Source organism: Echinops telfairi, unplaced genomic scaffold, assembly GCF_000313985.2.
Source record: "Echinops telfairi isolate 266 unplaced genomic scaffold, ASM31398v2 ScPeMD7_22;HRSCAF=79, whole genome shotgun sequence".
Taxonomy (NCBI): Eukaryota; Metazoa; Chordata; class Mammalia; order Afrosoricida; family Tenrecidae; genus Echinops; species Echinops telfairi.
Window position 1 is genome coordinate 2,009,288 of NW_022103919.1, and position 21,762 is coordinate 2,031,049.

At 51.1% G+C, this 21,762-nt stretch overlaps 2 protein-coding genes across 2 annotated transcripts in view; one reads left to right on the forward strand and one right to left on the reverse strand.

Moving 5' to 3' along the window:
• Nucleotides 1-10,627, reverse strand: part of ANGPTL2 (angiopoietin like 2) — a 33,073-nt gene extending 22,446 nt beyond the window's left edge. Inside the window, exon 1 of the mRNA XM_004713301.2 lies at nt 10,203-10,627. The gene's annotated coding sequence lies outside the window, so the exon portion shown is untranslated. The remainder of the gene's footprint in view (nt 1-10,202) is intronic.
• Nucleotides 1-21,762, forward strand: part of RALGPS1 (Ral GEF with PH domain and SH3 binding motif 1) — a 353,981-nt gene that overhangs the window by 224,244 nt on the left and 107,975 nt on the right. The gene's annotated exons all lie outside the window — the stretch shown is intronic.

Consider the following 21,762-nt stretch of genomic DNA (forward strand, 5'->3'; position numbering starts at 1 on the left):
GCTCACCTGCTGTACCAGGTGACAAACACCTCTCTGTGCTGCCCTGGCCTCCCCCCTTGGCCGAGAGACTGCCAGAGAGGCCCAGGGAGGCAAGTTGTCTCCAGGTAAGAGTTGTTTTCCAAACCCTCCCAGGCCTCAAGGTGCAAGCAGGCCGCGCTGTTTATAGTTGGATCCCATCTATCTCCTGCATGGGCTCTCACAGCTTCTGGAAAGTTCTGTGCACTTGGACTCAACCTCTTTTTTGACATGGAGGTGATCAAACCTGCCTTGTACACTAGGTATGGGTGCCCTTCAGAACCTAAAGATCGGAACGACATCGTTGAGATAGGGTGACAAGGACAACAACAGTGCTAATAAGAACTCACCTTAGGAGTGCTAATACAACAGGCAGTGTGTTGAGCACTTGAGTTCTTACACTACCCTTATGAAGAGATGCCCTTTTCCCCCAGTTTGTAGAGCAGGACTCGGAGTACTTGATCCACTCGTGAGCTGGGCTCCGACCCAGACAATCTGTCTGGTCCCAGTGCCCAGGCCCTGAAGCAGCCCACTGCTTAGCCTGGGCCCTGCTTGTCCTGGTTCCCCTAGTATCTCACACAGTTCCAGGCACAGGATGGGGAGACAAGGGATGTGCAAATGCCCTTCTAGACCATGATGTCTTTAAGGAGCCTCCTGTGAGTATTGCATTAAAAATCGGGAGAGACCAGTCCCTGGGGAAGGGCACCATGCTTGGTAAAGTAGAGCAGTAGCAAAAGAGGAAGGCCTTCCACAAAGGGGATTGGCACAGTGACTGCACAAGGGGCTTGAGCCGGACAGCGGTGAGGGCGGCCCAGGGCCAGGCGGTGTTCGTCCTGTTGTACACAGGGTCGCTCGACGACACTGAACAGCATCCAAAAGTCAACCGGACTTGACAACTAACACTTCTACTCTTACAGGTTTTCGGGTTCACAAGGCCCTTTGGATACACATCATCTCATTGAGTGGGAGACTGAGGAGGCTGAAGCTCAAAAAGGCATCAGGTTTATAGTTGCATTGCTAGTAGGGGGACAGATCTTGAAGCTGTAAGATTCCGGGTTCTGTTACGTCACCCGGGGACTGGGCTTAGTGGGAGTGACTCGAAGCAGATTAGGTTATTAGGATAAAGGGCAGGGGAGGGCACTGTGCAGGGTACCTGGCAGGCAGGCTCCCAGGTAATTCCGAAAGGTCGTTGCCCTCCCCATTTCATTAAGAAAGACTCTGAAACCTAGACTAGGCCCAGGAGACTTGCCGAGGGACACAGGGAAGCCAAGTGATGAGCTGGGCTGGAACTCAGTTCTTTCCGACAACCACGGTGATGCTCTTTGGGCTGCCCAAGGCCCTGGAGTCACTTACTTTCCTTCGAGATTCCAAGTCTCTGGCCCCTAGGTATTTGCTAGCTTGGCAGTTCTCAATGGGCAGAGATGAGTTTGTGTATTTTTTGCTCTCCTGATATTTATTCAACTAATTGCATCCCAAGAGAAATAACCAACCCCCTAGCACTCCGGCCTGCTTCAGCCCCGGAGAAGAACTCAGCTCCAATCAAAGCGATGAGCTTCAGTTTCTTCCTCTGACCAACAAAGAAAAGCAAATCCAACTGTTTTCCTTGGCTTCAAAATTAAAATACAAACGATTCTTAAAATTGCTTTTCCACATTGTATTGTGAGGAGTTTCCATGATGCTCGGGTTTCCCTCCCCACGGGTGAGCCCAGCGTGCCGCTCCACGTGACTGCCTGTATACACTTGGAGGCGGCCTCCCCAGGGCTGGGGCCCCACCCAGCCGCCTGTGGACTGCTCCTGAGTGTCCCCGGTTGGCCTGGTGTGGTGGGGCCACACACCAAGTGCCCACATCCCACTCATTTCTCCGGCTCAGCAGCTGGAAGAGACACTGCCTTGTGGAGGGACCCTTTCCAAAAGGCAGACCCATGCTTCCTGCAAGGTGGTGGAAGCAACCTGCCTGGGCACACTTTGGAGATCTCACTACTGAGGTTAGGAATAAAAAAAATTCAGATGATAAAAGTAATAGCTGATTATAACCGGTGGCTCAAGCATTTTATATACCTTTTCTCACTTCCTTCTACCAACTGCCCTGGGCAGGAGGCCAGGGCTGTGCACTCACTCAGCTACTCTGGGGACACAGCTCTCCCAGTCTTCGTCTGTTTACATTACAACACTGCTCTCACTGCCACAAGGGTACTTTTTAACCACAGGGCTGACATCCCTAATTGCAGGAGAGGAAACCACTCGCCCCAGGTCATCACATCCTTGGTGGTGAAGCTGATAACAGAACCCCGACATATGCTTTAAGTGTCAGCGTGAAAGAGATTGCCCCGCCTCTCCCCCGGAAAAGAGAAGAGGGAGAGCTCGCAACATCCCCTAATGGCAGGAAGAGCTGGGAATTAAGTGCAGCTCTCAGAATGGTCCCTCATCATCAGCCCAGGTTGCTGGCTCTCCTTCCTCAAAGCCCACCTTCCCTTACCCAGCCAGCCCTGCCCTGTCCTGCCTGCTGGTTGGGGGCCACATCCTGGCCACAGGAGACACCCCAGCACTGTAAGCAGCCTGAGGACAGGGCCGAGGAGTTGCTGGCACAGGAGCGAGGGGTTAGTAACTGCTGCCCAGTCCCCAGAGGGCTCCGCGTGCCCCTGACTCTGGGTTCCGGGCAGCTGGGAACTGGGAGCTTCAGTGCGCCTGAGGGACTTGAGCATGAATCAAGATCGTTAAACCAAAGCAGGACTGTGAGGAGGAGGCAAGTCAAAGCTTCAGGGTTTAACACAGTCGTTTCTCCTAAACCAGGTTGAAGTGTATGACTTGCTAGGGGGATGGGACTCACCCCCACTGGTCATCTAGATTCTAGAACCAGGGAGTGATCCAGGTGATGGAAGAATCATGAAGAAAGGGCTCTCAAGGGCCCAGCTGGCCACACGACCTATCGTGTTGGTAGTAACACCTGTTGTTTGCTGGACGTATGCTTTGTGTGCCCACCCATCCCTATTTGTTCTATCTCGTACTCTGAAAACCTTAGGAGCAGGGGCCCATCTGCCCTGGCTTTCCGTAATGGAGGCCTGCTGTGTTGTGTAATTATCAGTAGTGTTGTTAGTTGGCACCAGGGTGTTTCTGACTTCGAGCGCCCATATGTACAACTGAATAAAACACTGCCCAGAATGGTCCTGACCCATTGTCACAAGCATTGCCATGCAGCCATTGGGCCATCACCTCATTGAGGGCCTTCCTCTTTTTCAGTGATCCTCTTCCTTACCAAGCATGGTGTCCTTCTCCAGGAACTGGTCCCTCCCGATAACATGGTCAAATGATGGGAGACAGTCTCGCCATCTTCCCTCCTGAGGCCGTGTGCTGACCGTCCTTCTCCCGAGACAAATCTGTTTGTTCTTCAGGCAGTCCATGGGACGCTCAGTATTCCTCACCAACACCACAACTCAAATGCACCAATAGCACCCACTTTCATTCTAGTTTGTTCTAATTGGGCAATCGGTGATATGGTTCCCTTACTTAGGAGAGAGGAATTATTAGTTGCATCTTGCTGTGGACGAAACCCTGGTTCAGAAAGGTCAGGTCACTTGCCCCAGACCTCTTGACAGTAAAAATGAGGACTAGAAATTTATAGTCTGACTGCCAGGGCCATGCCTTCTCATTGGGGAACATTGTCTCCCCAAACCTCGATGAATAAGAGGCTTAATGGCCAGGGTACAGATCGCTTGGTCACTATTGAGTGAATAAGTTGAAGTGGTTTCAGTCAGCACAGGAGAGAGCTTTGTGGATGTTAGAAAGAGCCTTTTGATCATCCAGGTGGTGAAATCCCAAAATGGGCATCTAAGGTGAGCAGTGGCATCCTCGCCTTAGAAACCCTGGAGAAGGGACTATGCACTATTTGTCCTGGGTGATTCACCACCAGCCTGAAGGCCAGGGAGGGAGGATCCAGATCTCCAACTGCCATCCCCTCCCAGCCTGGGATCCTGTGAATCATTCCTCGCCGAGAGCCTAGGTATGTGGGCACCCAGGGGATCATGAGCCAATTCCCAGATCCTGCCCCAGCTCTTATGAAATCTTCAAAGAAATCACCTTCGCATCCATCTCATCTTCCATCCGTTTATTAATTTCACCGTCTCAGTCTGCCAACCAGCTATATATGCTGTAACCAGGGCCTGACCCTTACAGCTTGCCTAAAAGAGGCTTGGTTCCGAAGCCCCAGCCCACATCTCAACATTTCTGTGATCAGAACGTGTCATATAATTGATGAACACATGCAGTTGCTTTAGTCCCTGCCCCCATCCCCCTCCCTCTCCTCCAGGTGTGAGCCAGAGAAGTAGATAATCCAAAGCACAAATTGGCCTGGAAGAGTAGCATTGGGGGGCAGTGAGGGGGGCGGGGTGAGTCCTCCTGATACTCCAGGCCCATGTGCTACTGCTACCGCTGAGTCGCTGGCTCCAGGGCAGAGCTGAGTGCACACAGGCTGTGGGCGGGTTGTGGTCACACTGTGAGATCATAGGGCAAGAGGGGCTGTGGTTAGGCAGTGGGGAGCTGGCCACCTTCACCAGAGGGACAAGGATGCTGCTGTTGCTTTTCACAGTGCATTATTTGGGAACCATTTTGAGATTCCCCCAAAGCGCGCACACTGAGCCCTCGTTGCCAGGAGCCTCTGCCAACAGAGCGAGGCAGGCGAGAGTCTGCAGAAGCCATTTTAGAGCCCAGCTTCTGCGTTGGCTGTGCTGGCTCCAGAGCCCTGGACCTGGGGGAGCCTCCCAAGAGGGAGCAGCCAGGGGCTGAGTGGGCAGTGCTAACTTGGGGTGGCTTCTTGGGAACACCAGGCCTTGCTTGGGAACTGCTTTTCTGGGCTAAATACTGCTTCCCACCTTTGGCACGAGGGCCACCTTGGCCTGCTGGGATGAACACGGGCACAAGCGCATTTTGTGCCTTTCGCTAACTTTGTGAGGCAGGAGCTATGCTTATGTTCATTTTACAGATGAAGAAACAGAGGCAGGAGATGAAGGCACTTGCCCAGGGGCCCAGAGAGCCGGGCTTTGTCCCCACCCAGTCCTCACTGGCCTCCCTGTCTCTGTGAGTCTCATGGCATGTGGCTCCAGGGCTGGTTTTCTCGTCATGTCACAGGGTCCTGCTTACAAAAAGAGCTGTGTTTTCCTGCCTCCCCACCTTTGTACGTGCTGGAGCACCGTACCCCGTACTTCTCCTCATGGATTGTGCTTTGCTCTCTAGGCTTATCTACAGAATCCGCTTCTCTCCGAAGCCAGCCATTCACAGTGAGGTTCTCCCTTCCTTCTGCAGCTCCCTTAGTGTGGGTGTGGGTGCTTCCATCACAGCACCCAGGACACAGATTATTGTATGCATCTTCACAGTGGGGACAGCGCTGATTCTCCGGGCACTGGGGATGGCATCTGGGTTACTAAATAGAATTCAAGGGTGTCATTTGTGCGACATAGCTCCTCAACATTTCCCATGGGCCCTGGCCTGGCAGTAGAGCAGGAACAAGACGGGCGAGGTAAGGCCCCTGTGCTCAGGAGCTCACAGCAGTAGGAAAGAGGGCGAGCAGTGACCTGTGTCCTGCTCTGCAAGGGGCCCACAGGGCTGTGTGGGGCACTTTGTCCTGCTGGGCAGAGTTGGGCAGGGCCATGAGGTGGAAGGGGGTGGGTGGGGCAGGAGATAGGAGGAGGTCTGGCTGGACTCTCAGAGGGGAATGGTGTGGCACCCAGGCTTGAGAGGTCTGTTTGCTTCACATCCTGGCTCCAAGGTTTGCTAGCCGGCCTGTTCCTACCCTTCCTTCTGCCCTCCTTCTGCCTTCCTTCTGTCTTCCTCTACCTGGTCCTAAAGTGGGTGTTGGCGGTTCACCGGTGACTGGGACAGACATGCAGCCTTTATCCCTTGGGGTCTGGAGTGAGACCCCCTTAAGCAGGGCTTTGGGCATGCCTGGAGCTGAGTGGCTCCCGAGGCATCCCTTGGAAATAAAGAGTTCGTTCTGGGCTTCCTCACAGTGAGAACTAGGAGTAGGCCAGGACACTGAGGCTGCTGGCCCCAAGACAGGTTGGTTTCCCCAGTGAGCCGACTGAACATAAGAGCTGGGTTGTAAGAGACAGGTTCCCCACCCAACATGTCAGCTTGCTATGAGCAGAACGTGCTGTCTTGCAGTGGGTGTGTCACAGGACAATTGTCCTGTCGCAGGACATTGTTTCACTTAACCTCACCTCAAACCGTTATTAAATCAGTCACGTGGCATATGGTCAATGCACATTATAAGCAAGGGAACGCGCTATTTGTCATACTAGAATGAGATTTGTGACGTGACCTCTCCATCACCACAAACTCCGTGCCGCCTGTGACTGAATAACCCTTCTATTTGGGGTGTTTTCTATAAATCCATGAGAAAGAAACGCTATTCAATGAATAGATTCATTCTCGAGGTTTCCGAAGTGTGCTTGCCCAGGACGGGCAGCAAGCTGGGGCACAGGGAGCGCGTGCTTTGTCAGACGGGCCGGAGTTGTAGTTCTCGCTGTTGGCCCACCAGCGGGGAGGCCTGGGGAGATGGGCTGCACCCTCCGCACCTCCATGTCTACCTCTGTAAAGTGGGGACAGCACCCTCCATCTTACTGAGTGTTGCGTGCCTCCTCTTTACAAGCTTCTCGCAGCAGAACATTCGTGTGATTATTAGATTCACTGTCCCCCTTTCTCCTGCTGGGCTGAGGACTCTGGGAGGAAGGTTGGGTCTGAGTTTGATCTCCAGTGTATGCTCAACAAATGGTAGGCCCTCCTCACTCATTCCCACCCCATCCCCTCCCCTCCCCTCCCCATCTGACTGCTGCCCATTGGACTCTTGCAGATTAAATGGGATTTGACTCGGTGAGAGCCAGATGTTGTATGCGCTGGTCCTGGTGGGGCTCCTGTTTGTTGTTTGTTCTGATGCAGGGAGTTGCCATCTCTTGGTGTTTTCTTGGAATTGCTCAAGTATGGCCTAGTGTAGACTGTAAGGACCTGAGTTCTGATTCTGAAGCCCTAACAGAGTCTCCAAGTTGGGATGCAGAAAATGCGTATACACGTTTCCCTGAGGCTCTGCCCTTGCTGGATATGGCACCAGAGTTCTCTGGTGCTGCTGTGGGGAGGCAGCACTTCAGGGGACCCAAGTGCACAGATGTTGAAGTGACTTGGAATCCCTGTTGAACCTGCCCCTAATCGTACCACCATTCATCTGGAAGAGGAGTAATGAAATGCCTAGTTTGTCTCAGAGGCAGTGTTTCAAACTGGTTCAGTCATGGCCAATGAAGCAAACTTGGAACAGACCTGAATTTGTAAAATGTGCATGTATCCGAAATGATAACCAGCACAGTAAAAAGGATGCATCAGAACCCTAGGATGGGAGACTTGTAAGAGACGTAGTGATTCTTTGCAGACGCCTGATGTGGGAGACTGTGCTCTGCAGACTACGGAGAGTGACACACATTCAGAGCATTGTGGTTGGCCGCCATAATTGCAGTGGGCACCGTTGGCTCTGACTATGCCGATCAAGAGATTTGGTTCTATGCAACATGCTCATGGCCCTTGTTTTGTAAGCCAAAGATTGTTTCCGGCGGGGCGTGGACCCATACATTTTCCCATGATGGTTATGATTTCAGTACACCCATATTTTACAAATTCAGATCAATTCTAGTATCACTTTATTGGCCAGGCTTGAACCAGAAAGAACTGGTTTGAAACCCTGTTCAGAGCAAACAGTACATCAAAGTCAGGGGAGCTCCTGGATTTCGCATGGATGGCCCAGGGTTCTGTAGGACAACCACCAAAACAGAACTTGGCAGCTGGGTTCACAGAGAGTCAAAGCACCTTCAACGGGGCAGTCGAGTGAGGTGAAAAAAGCCATGGGCCCAGCCCCACCTCATCCCTGTGTGACCTTGGGCATGTTACCTAACCTCTCTGAGTCTTCTAGGACCTACCTCCTAGGGTTGTGAGGATGAAATGAGAGAATTCAGGCATCTTAGGAAGCCCAGTGGGTGCTTAGGAAACCACTATGGGATGGAAAAATGGAGGGTGAGCTGCCTTAGATGCATCACTTGTGAGCTTATAGTGATGATGTATATTATATACTGGCTCCTCCTGGACCACGTACTCCCCATGTTGTTTGTCTGTTCCGTCAAGACTGCCTTTGTGGAGTAGTAAGGGCACAGTGAGCACCAGCACTCCGGCCGGTGCAGAGAAACCTGTGGCTGGGCAGCCCCGGGGGCCTTGAACTGGAGAAGCATAGGTGTAACGTCAGCTTTTCAGAATGCTCCCAGGAGCTCAGGGGCACCGCTGAACTTCCCTCCTGGCCCAAGATACACAGTTTTGGCTGTGGTCTGTGGCACGCACTGTGGCCAGACTTGGTGACAGGCAGGAGGGAAGGGGCTTGCCTGTCCCCCAGTCCTCTGGCAGCACTGAAGTGGCTCACTGAGGCTCTGGTGGGGAGGCTGACAGACAGACAAGTGGCGCCTGTGGGAATGGGAGGCTGCTCTTCCGACAAGGTTGATAACAGAGTGGCCCGAGGGCCTTCTGTCGGTGCCTCTGCACTTGTCCCTGGTGTGGACATTTAGGATCCAAACATGCTACAGGGGGTCTCCGCCCCAAGCCCCAGACAGAAAGCCCCCCTTGAGCTCTTGGAAGGCCCCCAGGGTAGGTGTTGGTACCAGCCATAGCAGCAGCTCTGCCAGGTACGAGGTCCTGAAAACTCCAGCTGGATGCACCCAGGACAGGGGGAGAGTTGGGTGTTGGAGTTCTGGTTGTGGTAGTTAACACGATCAGTGGTAGTGTTTTCTGAGGGCCCACCAGGCACTCTGCTAAAAGCCTCACTGTGGGTGCACCTTCTCGGAAGCAGCTGAGGGTTCAGAGTGGGCATTCTGAAACCCTGTCACCAGGTTCAAATCCCAGGACTGGCATCTAGTGGTCTTGGGCACGTCACTGAACCTCTGTGCCTCAGTTTCCTCCCCAGTAAGACAGGAGTGGATGACAGTACCGGTGTCAGAGGGTGGTTGTGAAGATTCCAGAGGGTCTGGCTGTTCCTATGCGAGGGCATGCTTCTGACCGATCTCACAGCTCAGGGAACGGGGGCTCAGAGGAGCTAAGTGTCCGGCCCGAGTTCCTGGCCTGGTCATGACTAGCACTAACATTTGAACCCGGCTCACCTGCACTCCCCTCTCTGCCTTGAGTTGGAAACAGTGCCACGTGGTAGACCTTTGGCAGCTTCGGAAGTGGCCATCTGAGCGTTCCTCCAAGCCCCAGTGAAAGGAGATCCTTCTCTGAGTAACCCGACTGGCCTCTGGGAGCTCTCGGAATCTCACAGCAGAGGCAACCGCCGACCCGTGACACACATCACATAAGGAGAAGGGAGGGATCAGAGAAGAGTTTTCTGTTTGGAAATGTTATCTAACGCTGAGTGCTTTCAAGGGACTTAGTATGTGAAGCTCTCGCTGGCCCCCCTGCTGGGGTACCAGAGAAGCCACGTCCTCCCCCCATTTCCCAGCCATGCCCCCACCCCCCCATTGGGGAACGAGGTACTGTCCAGTCCTAAGAAGGAGCAGGAACCCTCAGGGTACAGAGAGGAGGTCGGGGCAGCTCCTTGCCCCACATTGCAGTGGCAGACCCCTAGAGTGACATTGCCCCTCCCAGCACCCCCCACACAGCGGTGAGCAGAGGCTGCCCCGCTCTGCAGTGTCCCCCCCATACCCGACGGCGGCACTTGCTGCTTGTTGCCTCTCCAGGGTGCAGAGGAAGGTAGAGTTCCCAACCGGACTTCCAGCTACGCTGCCGCTGCCCCTGGCTCCATCACCCACTGCCCCGCAAGCACTCACCTACACACCAGCACACACACCCCTGCTGCCAAGCTGTGCCCAGGAACCTGCCTGCCGGTACCGCAAAGGCCCTTTGTCTGAAGAAAGGGAGGGAGGCTTCCTAATGAAACCCTTGAAATCCCAGCCCATGATCTCACATCCCCAAGGATCACCGCTGCCCAAGTGTCTGCGGGCTCTGCCCCTGGCAGATGTCTTATTTGGCTCAAGTGAGAGCAGGAGTGACCCCCTTTGGGGTTCAACGGCATACCATCCCCTACCCTACCCTCCCACTACAGCTGGAGGGGTCAGGGCTCTTGAACCCTGAGCCATGGGGCCAGCTGTTGTCGCTCATCCCCACCCCCTGTTCCTTACCTCTGCCCTCCTGCTTGGCTCCCAGAGCAGCTCCTCACATGCTTCACCTTGGCCGTCAGCCGGGCAGCCTTTCCCTGGCTGCCAGGAGGGGTCCCGAGTGAGTCGCAGGCCAGACCAGCCGGCCGCTGAGCAGCCCTGCCTGGCTGGCCTCTGCACACTGCCTCCACAGCAGAGCTCTGACTGGGCTGGGCAGGAGCTGGCCGAGGATCCCGCTGGCTCTGCTCACAGCCTGCCTTCCCTCCCAGTGGGGCCGGGTGGCTGCCTCAGTACCATGCCCTGCAGGTCCCGGGACTCGGGCAGTGCCTCTCAGGGCTGGGGCTCCATCGTGGGGCTGTGGGTAGCGGCAGCAGCCTCATTTGAACTCCTAACTCCTTTGTGGAGGCTTTACATGCTGCCGGAGGAAACTGTGAGCACAGCCTGACCCTGGTTGGCTGCAGGCACTTCTCTCCACCCACCAGTGCAAGAGGATCCCCCAGGCCCCAGAAAGGCTTCGGGCCTCCCCTCAGCCCCAGACAGAGGCGGGCCGCCCGGCTGGTGATGTCACACTAGCTCCAGCCCCAGCTGGCCCGGCCCCTCCCGCCCCAGCCTGGCTTTGGCGGCCTCACTGGCCCCCTCCTTCCTTGGCACAGACAGCCTGGACAACTTTGCTCTCTGGTCAGCTGGCTCCCCTGAGCCCCAACAGCTCCGGGTGCGCTCCCCTGCTCTGCAGAGAGCTTCCCCTTTGACTCAGGTAGTGGGTTTAGATCTGTTCCAGCTGGGACTCAGGTTCTCCCCCTTGATCGGTGCCTTACCTGTGCATTGTCCACAACAGCTCCAGGTGGGCAGGCAGCCCAGCCTAGCCTCGCCCTGCCCTGCCGCCCCCCTCTCGCCAGCAGCCACGGTGTCATTTTCAGAAACCCTCCCCGGCCCCCAGGGAGAGAGCCCGGGGTGTAGGCACAGAAGCTGGGGACAGCGGAAACCCCACAGGCTGGGGGTGGGGGGCATCATCTGCATTCCCACTCAAGGGCTTTGATTAAGTCCCTGGACATCCCTTTCAGGCATCTGTACATGGGCTCGTCTTGGCAATCTGCCTCCTAGGACAGGACTGTGTGAGGAGGGCACATTGCCTCCACAGGTGACCTCCCACTGGCTCTTCTAGGGACAAGTAATGGAACTCCCGAGTGTCCTCCGCAGGAACCTGCCCCATCAGTGGAACGCAGCCACGGTGTGAACAACCAAAGCAGGAAAGAAGCCTGGCGTGGGAGCCGCGGGGTCAACGTCCTATAGACATCATTGGCATGAGCAGCCTGGGATGCGGCATGGAGAAGGTGGGGACAGGCAGAGGAGCGGAGGAGGGACACAAGGGAGGCAAGCATGCTGCGGGAGCAGCGGCACACAGGTCGCTTCAGCCCCCTGCTTGCACAACAGCAAGAGTGAAAGTACTGGTGGTGACTCTTCGTTCCTTAATAGAACAAAACAAAAAATCCTGATGATGGTTGGTGACGGTGATGATATTTGGGTACAAACTGGGAGAAAAACTTTACCAGTCTTCTCCCTGCCCCTGGGCGCAGTGCGCCAGGTTTCTGATCTGTAGGATCATCTGTAGGCCCACGGTGCTCCTCCTCTCCTCCTGTACCTTCTCCTTCCTTCCTCCAGGGAGTGCTGACTGGGAGTCGACTGGAGTCAGTGTCTGGAAGCGAAAGCCCCTGTCCTCCCCGAGCTTGCGGTCGAGGTGGGAGTCACGGCCCAGGAGAAGTACACGGCCTGGGCCAGGCAGTTGGGGAAGGGCCCCTGAGAAAGTGGTGCCTCAGCTGAAACCTGACTCAGGCTTGAGAATCAGCAGGTGACAAGTTTAGAGAGAACAGTGTGCAACGACTCTGCTGTTATTGTTGGTGACATCACGTTAGTTCTGAATCATCCTCGCTACCCCATGTGACAGTGGAGTTGCCCCATAGGCTTTTCTTGGCTGCCATTTTTGTTTGTTTGCTTCTCATCTTTTCAACAGGTTTATTGGCACATGATTGATACATCTTACAATTGAATAGTTCAGTTGTTCAGTGACATCAAGGGGAATTGTACAATCTGCACCACATCCATCTTAGAGCACCCCCTCCCACTGTTAAATCGCCTTTAAAATGAGTTGTGCAGTCAAGATCAGTTCTGGTGCTCCCTCCTCCCTCCTCCCTTCATTATTTACTCCCCAAGCCCCCTTTCCCTCCCTATCACGCAACCCCGACATTCCCTAAAACACCTTGTATCTGTTACTGTCTTTACAGGATTAGGCTTTTTGCCAGGTCTTCATCCTGTGGAATCACTGGATAGGTTTGAACCTGCCACCATTTGGATTTGCAGCTGAACACTTAACCACTGCAAATCTAAGCCTCCTTATAAAGACTCAATAGCAGATTGTTTTGTTTTTCTCCCCCAAAGATGGTCCCAACAAGCCCTCAGCCCACAATGTGCCTTTGACACCCCTCCCTGTGTTTTCTTCTTCTGCATCTGAGTGGCTTTGTGACTTGCTTGTAACCAGTAAGATGCCGTGGAAGTGACACTGCATGACTTCCAGAAAAGGCATGTCGCCTCTGCCTTGTTCACTGGGGCGCTTGCTTTGGGAGTCCTGAATCGGGCTGGACCCAAGGTGTCCAGCTGTCCTGAAGTTGCCACGCAGAGGCCATGTGCAGGCAGGCGTCATAGCTGAGATCCAATGTCATCCCCCAGATACGCCAGGAAAGGTGCCTCCAGATGCTTCCAGCATGTGGCCATCAAGTCAGCCCCGCAGCTTCTCCAGGCTTGGTGGTGGTGGTGGTGCTTGTGGTGGTGGTGGTGGTGGTGTTTGAGGCTCCAGATAGCTTAGAGTAGAGTAGAGTAGAGCCAGTTTGCTGTTGGTCTGTGTATTCTTGACCACCAGAATCCATGAGTTGAATAAAATAGTTGTTTAGGCTGCTACGTTTTGGGTGGTAATTTGCTACATTGCAGAAATGACTGGAAAAGACCCTGAGGCAAGGGTGATTATAGAGAGTGGAGACAAGTGCCATTCGACTGCAGAGAGAAGGGCAGTGTGGCCGAAGATGAGGCCATGCTAGGAGGTGAGACTTTACCCTATGAAGACAGAATGTCTAAGAGCTAGCGACAAGGCATTTGGAGCTCATGGAAATGCTGAGAGCGGCAATTAGGGATGACAGGGGCGTTTGGTAAGCCCAACTTTCCAGCTCCCATCCCGCAGGAATTCTCAGGTTTTCTCACCCAGTGCACGCAGGGATAGCCCAAGAGCCTCTGTCACTGAAACAGTGACTTTTCACAGCTCATGGTTCCTGAGGTCCCCTCAGTGTGGGGAGACGGGATGAGCAGAGTGAGTTTGCCGCTGTCTTTCCCTTGTGCTGCCCCTTTGGTGCCCTTGCGCAGTCCAGTGGGAAGCTCCAGCTCAGAAATCAAATCCTAATCCCATCCTAATCCTACCGTTCCGTGGCTGCGAGCCTCCTTCCCCTCATCTGGAAAGTGGAAATAGCACAGGGACCCCTCCTAGGACTGCTGTGAGAATTCTGAGTGACTCGTAAGTGCTCAGTGCATGTTGGCTGTAGTGATTCCCATGGTCTCTTCACGGAGTGTTACTTGGCTGAGGACAAGGGCATGTGCGGACTCTGTAGGGTTCTCTTTTGACATAGCCCGCTGTTGTGGAGTGGGTGAAGAATTATGGCTGGGAGTCTGACAGACATCAGCTGAAGACCCATCCTGGCCACTAACCCCGCTCTGTCACTGTAGGCAACTCTATTATTCTCTGAGAAACTTGGTTTCCTCATTTTCAGATAAATAAATACTGCTCACTCCTTGGAGTTGATATGAGGATTGAGCACCTACTTAGCACGATGGTTGGCACTGAGCAGTCTCTCAAGAAGTGGCCCCTGCAGATGCTCCTGTTGCTCTTTCCTACCCCACCCCTACCTCCTCCCCACTCCTGCCCAGAGCAGTTTCATGGGGCTTGAACCTTGGCGCCTGCTGGCTCTTACAAACCTCTGACAGTGACCTTCTCAAGAGCCATCATTTTCACTGTTAAACAGAAGGATGATGAAACTAGAGTTCTGGGGGAAAAAGGGAACCCTCTTTGCCTTTTGCTCATTTGCTCATTTCTATCAGGATGTGAACTGCATGATGTTTAATTTACATGGGCAGAATACAAAGAATCTTAACATTCGTAGATAAATGAGCTCAAGTATTTTCATGTCTTGTCACCTCTTGAGAGTCACTTTTTTTTGTTCCTGTTTTTCAAGCGTTGGGATAGTCTGCTGAGATACTGTGTATGTGGTAGAAAGGTGTGTGTCTGTGATGATTGTATAATGTTATTGCAGAAGGTGTGCCTGGGAGGGAGAGGATTTACTATCTCTTGCGACCTCAAAAGTCCCATCAGCACTTAAAGCTTCATATGTTTCCAATAGACGACTTCTTTCAAGAACTCTTTATGGCTTTTGACTGTTTCCGACACCCATATTTTCATGAAACGTTTCCTTATCGTTGTTCCCCCGTACACAGTGAGGGTTTTCCCTCTGACTATTTCTAGGATTTTCACTCATCTGTGGTTGGCAGCCGTTGGGTCATGCTGCGATGAAGTGTGATGCTCATTGTATTTATGCAGCTTGGGATCCATTGAACTTTGGGGATTGTGGGTAGATGTTTTTCACCAAATTTAGAAATGTGGGAGAAACCTTTGGCAATTACTCCTTTAAATATTGGTTTTCTTCCCAGACATCCCTATCCCCTTTCTTAGAACTCCTTTTACATACTTGGTATTTATTGTCCCATAAGTCATTGAAACTTGCCTTATGTTTTTATAACTTTTTTTTCTCCATGTGTTTTAGCTTGGATAATTTCTTCTGACCTACTTTCAAGTTTCTTGGTCCTTTATTCTGCATTATCCAATCTACTTTAAATTTACCAAAAATACTTTTATGTCAGGTATTTTATTTCTCAGTTTTAGATTCTCCAGTTGTTTAATAATTTCATATCTCTTCTGAGACTGTATTCATTTATACATTCTCACCTTAATTTTCATGGAAATATTTCATTATCTTTTAATCTTATTTCTCCATGAACTTTTCAAAGTTCTTTTGTATTTAAAATAGTCATTTTAAAGTGCTTGTCTACAAATTCTGAATGATCAGTGGTCCTGGTTTTATTTACTGCTCTTTCTCTGACTGTAAGTCACATTGTCCTGCTTCCCATTTTTATCAAATATTGGACATTGTAGATGAAACTCTAGACGAATTCAGGCAAAACTCTGGATTTTATTTCCTCCTTCTACAACGCGTTGTGCTCCGTTAAATTACTGGCATATCCCTTTGGTACTATGAAGGTGTGCTTTCTAGACTTTGTCCAAGTTAAATTTGTTTATTTGTTTTCTCATAGTTCAGGGCATAATCCTTAGTCCTGGATTTATTTTTAAGACATGGCCTTTCTGGGTTATATTAAAAATCTTAGGTGTTTGCTAAGTCCCCTTTAACTTGGCAGGCCTTGAACTCCAAATTTTATCTTCCATGCACCTTTTGAAATCTCTGCCTCCCAACTTTCTGTTGGGATCTTTGGAGTATCTCTGCAGAAGATACTATTTGGGGATTAAAGAAAGATTTTAGTGGGAATTTTAAACTAAGTTTGGGGCTTCCCCTTCTATAGCTCTTTCCTATCTGACATTTCCCTTTCAATTTTCAACTCAAACTTCCACCTCTTTCTCGTCTGTCGAGCCAGTAGGACTGGCTCTTTGGTTTTGTGCTGTTCTCCCAAGGGTCTCAGTGAACTGGGAATGCCATGGTGTGGTCCCCTCTTTCAGGGTCATATCTCCTATTGCTTTTGACTGCTCTCTAGTGCTTTCGTGTGGTTTGGGGGGCGGGGGGGCACTTCAGGGGGAGGGGTTGTTTGCTTGTTTTTTAAAATCTGTAATCCAGGGTTTAGAGTTATGGGCCAGAGGATTAGTTTAGAACATTCTTGTTTATTTCAGGAACTGGAAATCCCCATATCCCGATTGAATTTGTCTTCTCACCCACACCTCCTGTCTCCTGCAGCTGTTGGTACCCTCCTTGTCAGTCGATGGTTCTTAATCCCGCGATCTGCCCTTCCTGCTCTTGGTCACAGTGTGTTGAGAAATATCAACCCCCATGAATTCATTGGTGGCTTCAGCTTTGTGTATCCACATGGATACTGGACAATGAGAGAAATGTACCGTCCCCTACAGGCATTGTTAGAGCACCACCTTTTGAGGCGTCCTGTGATAGGCATCATTTCATTGTCTTCTCTCAAAGCCCTATGGGTACATAGTATCCTCACGGACACACTAACTGAGGTTTAGCAACGTGAAGTTCCTTTTGTACCAGGCCACACAGCTGGGAGGTAACAGGACTAGGATTAAGACCTACGTCAAAACTAGCAGAAATTTAGCCGACCTGAACACAAATTTCCTTGTCTTAAGCTCTCTCAAACCAGAATGCATCTTAGAATTGACGGCCTGCTATAGTCTAATGGGCAGCAGTTTTGTTCTCTTATTGGAACATGATGCATTTTCCAGGCGATCACTTCTCCGTTTCAGGGAAGTTCAGTGGTGTTAGGTATCAGGACTCCAGGGATGTTGGTCCGTAGTTGAGCAACAGAAAGGCAAAGTCCCTCCTGATGGTCAGCTGGCCTTGGAAAGGTTTGGGGGAGTGCCCAAGCACCAGGAATCCTGTAAATCTGCCCAAAGCCTTTGTCCATCGAAATTTAATAAAACAGCTGCCTCTAAGCCAAGAGTGAGACAGCAGCTTAGTCCTCTCCTCTGGAGGTGTTGGGGTCAAGTCCTGTGACTCGGGCAGAGGACTAACAAATTATCTGGTGGTGACAAGAACTTAGATGTGACATTATAGTGGGGATTGCAAACAATGACACGAAACAAAAGGCATATGAATTGCTGAATGAAAACGGATCTGCTCTGTAAACCTTTCTCCAATTCACAATAAAAGGTTTGCTTGTTTGCTTTTAAAAGAAGAAATGGTTAGGAGACCTGAATTTATGGGAAAGCTTTCAAGGCAATGCCACAGATGTTCTGTATTTCCCAGGGCCATGGAGGATATCCAGGCACCAAGGAAAGGCCTCTACAAGTGCAGTGTCTGTTAAGCGCTTATCATACAAGTCTACCCAGACGTCAGAACATGTTCAATGACAAAGTATCTCTGACAGCCTTCTGTTGGCTCATATGCGACCCATTTCATGCCCAATTTCTCAATGCACCTGCCAGAGCACAAGCTCAAGGTAGCACCTCGCCTCGAGTCTGGACAGCATCTAATAGTCAAACCCATCCATTATTCAGTTGTACAATATTTTCAAGCCTCCTCTCAGCACCGGGGAGAATACTGGGCAGTGCTAACCCAGAGACCTTGGAAGAGAGGCCTAGCAGTTTGCTTCCACAAATCCAGTAGAGCAGTTCTTTTGTGCCACAGGGAGTCACCATGAGCGGTAATCAACCCACTGACAACCAGCAGGCACCAGGGTCCGGGCTCTGTGTCAGTAAGCTCAAGCCAATTTGCTGAGACTTTTTGTTGGCTAGTCTCCCTAACAGTACTATAAGGAGGTTCATCTGGCCTTTTTCCTGCTTTCCGATGTGGGAGACTGAGGAGCAGAGAGCACAGCGATTGAGTTTTCTGGTTTCTATTTTGTCTGATAAAAACCCAACTCTATAGAAAATTGATGAAGCTATTTAAAGTCATTCTCATCTTATGTTGTGTGTATCTATAGTGTGCGTGTGTGCACCCGCGAGCCCTGGTGGCCTAGTAGTTATGCATTGGGCTGCGATCACCATGGTCAGCAGTTCAAAACCACCAGCACCTCTGCAGGAGAGAGACTGAGCTTTCTACTCCTGCAAACAGGTGTAGTCTCAGAAACACACAGAGGGTCGCTATGGGTCAACAATGACTCGAAGGCATTGATAGATATAATATTATACACACACATACAAAAGTATCTATCTCTGGGCTTCAAAAAGTTCGTGGAAAATCCTACTATCTTTTTCTTTTTGATATGTATAATGAAACGCATGGAGCTTCAAAAAGGTTTTGAAAATGGAATTCAAAGATGGATTTTTAAAATATTTGAACCATTGAACTATATGAAACGTAGATTATGTGTCAATAAAACTGTTTAAAAAAAGAGATAATGGTGTTTTCCCATGAACATTTTGAAACCCCCTCCCTTGTGTGTACACATACTCTCACATATGCACACATATGTCTATTTTTGAAGTGCGGCTTCTGGAACATGGTGCCAGAAGAAACCTTTGCCCCAAGCAGGCTGCTGCTGAGATGCTGAGGGCAGTTTTATGGGCAGCGGGGCCAGGTCTCAGCTCTCTCCCCCAGGTGCCGCGGGGACTCTCAGCCCACGGGCAGCTGGGCTGGTGCGGACCTTGCTGATCTTTCCTGGGGCCCAAGGAGGCACCTGAGCAGAGAAAGAAAGCCTTGACAGATAAAGTGAGGTTCCCGGCATGAGACCAGGGTGGGGTCACCAGGCAGAGGTGCTGACTTGGTCCAGCAGGAGCTGCCAGCAGGGAGGTAGGCAGGGTCATCAAGGAGGCCTGAGCGCAAAGGCTGGACTGTGTGCTTCTGGGCTCTGTCCTGAGCATGCCATGCCGGGCCTGGCACATAGAAACCAGAGCCCCTCCATGCTCACTGCCGTCAAGCCAATTCCGACTCCCTGTGGGTTCCTGAGACTGTTCCACTCTATAGAAATAGAAAACCTCCTCTTTCTCTCTGAGCAGCTGGTGGTTTTGAACTGCTGACTTTGCAGTTAGCAGCCCAACACATAACCACTATGGCACCAGGACTCCTCTCCAGCACATAGAAGCCCATAATAAATGTTTGTCAGATGACTAAATGGGAATGCCAGTATTCAAAGGGTCCGCCCTGTAGATGGCTGGCTAGGGTTTCTATAACATCATTTCTCTCCTAAGTCCAGAGAAGGACTTCTCTGGGTCATGTCTGTACATGGGGTGTGTGTGTGTGTGTGTGTGTGTGTGTGTGTAACTCCTCTACTCTAGTAAGGATAGAGGTGAGTCAACAGGATTGGAGTTCCCTCCTTGACTACAGAGGAAGCATCTGGCCAGCCTGTACAGGCAGGAAAGATTTTCTAGAAATAGCACAGCCAGTAGCAGCTAGCACCACAGAAAGGCAGTGTAAAGAGGGAATCTCAGTGAAAGGCATGGAATTGACTGTGTGGTGACTGGGCTGTACATTATAGAGTGGGGGTCAGCAGTGCTCAGTCTGCACAGGACATTGTTGGCCATACCAAGGACTCCAAACCAGAAACTGATGATGGTGATGATTATAAAACTCCTTTTAATATGATTGAACTGTTGGATTGTATGATATGTGAATTATATGCCAATAAATCTGTTTAAAAGCAACAACAAAAACCTCCAAACCTGACTGCCATTGAGTTGATTCTGACGCATAGTAGATTTCTGAGACTGTAACTCTACAGGAGTGGAAAGCCTCATCTTTCTCCTGGGGAGCGGCTGGGGGTTTCAAACTGCTAACCATAGGGTTAGCAGCCCAACTTGTAACTACACCATCAACCAAAAAAAACCCCTCACTGCCATCAAGTCAATTCTGACTCATAGCGATTTCGTAGGATATAGTATAATTGCCCTGTGGGTTTCTGAGACTGTAACTCTTAATGGGAGTAGACAGCCTCATCTCTCTCCCCCAGGGTGGCTGATGGTTTCAAACTGCTGACCTCGAGGTTAGCAGCCCAACTCATGACCACAACACTTCCAGGGCTCCTCCCACTCTACCACTGGGCTCCTGTGAATTAGACTAGCTGGGCATTGAGCTAGTTTAAAGGGCTCACCTGTGAGTAAAGTAGGTGAGCTTCAGAGCCTGAAGTAGAGCACTTCAATTTGTGCTGCACAAAGGGACCTACAAACAGCCCTCTGTTACATGTACCCCATGTGCCAGGCATGGTGATAATAAGCCCTTTACATAAGTTATTTCATTGAGTCCTCAAAAACAGAGCCTTCCAGAACAGATTCTGTTTGCTGTCTCCCATTTTAAGGGGTGAGGTAATGCAGGCTCGGAGATTAAGCTGTGAGATGAAAAACACCACACAGCTCCCGGGGAAAGACTGGAAAGGCCCAGCGACCCTTTCCTGCTTGAGAACTTAGGTAGTATTTTAAGATGAGACGGCCCTCAGAGGTAGTTATGGGTCACTGGGAGGCCACCCCAGACTCACCTATATGGCAAACTCTTCTACCTGGAGCAGAGGTTCCCAAAGTGTGGCCCCCGGGCCACATCACCAGTAAGTAGCAACAGTAAGTAGGATTTGTATCTAGGGCTGTTTTGAATCCAGAATCCACACTCTTTACAGACTTTGAGTTACAGCTCATTTCTGCAACTTCTTAACAGTGAGACATTGGTCAATGTAGATACGCTCCCCAGCCCTCATTTCTTGGTCTGTAGAATAAAACGGTCTCTTTCCGGGGTTATTTTGAAGGCTAATTGAGGTGTGAGTTTAACACACAGTGGGTACTCAGTGGATGGACTCTTCTCTGTCCTGCATCAACGGTTCTCCAGCTTCGACCTGTCTCAGAATCGCCTGCAGTGCTGGGGAAATCACAGATGGCTGGGCGCCCTCCCGAGCATTTCTGATTCACTGGGTGAGGGGTAGGGTCCAGGAGTACGTGTTTCTAACAAGTCGCCATGGGATTGCTGAGGCACAGCTCCAGGGACCCACTGCAGATAGAAGAGTTTGCCTTATAGGTGAGTGTGGGCTGGCCTCCCAGTGACCCATAACCTACCTCTGAGGGCGGTTTCGTCATAAAATACTAATGTTCTCAAGCAGGAAAGGGTCACTGGGTCACTTTCCAGTCTTGCCCTGGGAGCTGGCATGATGTTTTTCGTCTCAACCCAACCCACCCTCCACCCCCCATACATCAAAGCACTTGCGTGCTGTAAACCACAGGGACATGCAGTGTTTACAGAGCACGGAGATGTCTGCACAGCGAGAAGATTCATCAGTTGAGTTCATTAACACGCCCTGCTTTTCAAGTGCTTTCCTTGTGCACAATAGCGTAAAGGATGCATGGAAAAGATGATCAGTCGTCTTACAGAAATGACTTCTATAATTTATTTATCCAAACAAACAGCCTCCTGAAGCATCTTTCAGACGCAGCGTACTTTTGCTTAATGGCTGGAATTCTCCGTTGATTTACAGGAGGCTGTGGCCAGCTTCCCCCCTGCCCCAGTCAGCTGTAAGAATGGGGTGGTCACTTCCTGTGCCTGTGGGTCTCTAGTGCCGAGCAGTGCCCAGGGCAATGCCTGCCACACAACAGTAGGTGAGTCAGCCTTGCTGTTGGATGGATACATAACTGGCCTGGTGCACAGTGGGTGGGCTGCAGAGGCCCAAGGTGCCTAGGTTTGAGCCTGGGCCTGCCATTCCCAATTGAATGTCCTTGGGCAAGTCGCTCGCACCATGCATGTTCAATTCCCTTCTCTTTTTTTAATCGTTTTATTAGGGGCTCATACAACTCTTATCACAATCCATACACACATCAATTGTGTAAAGCACATTTGTACATTCA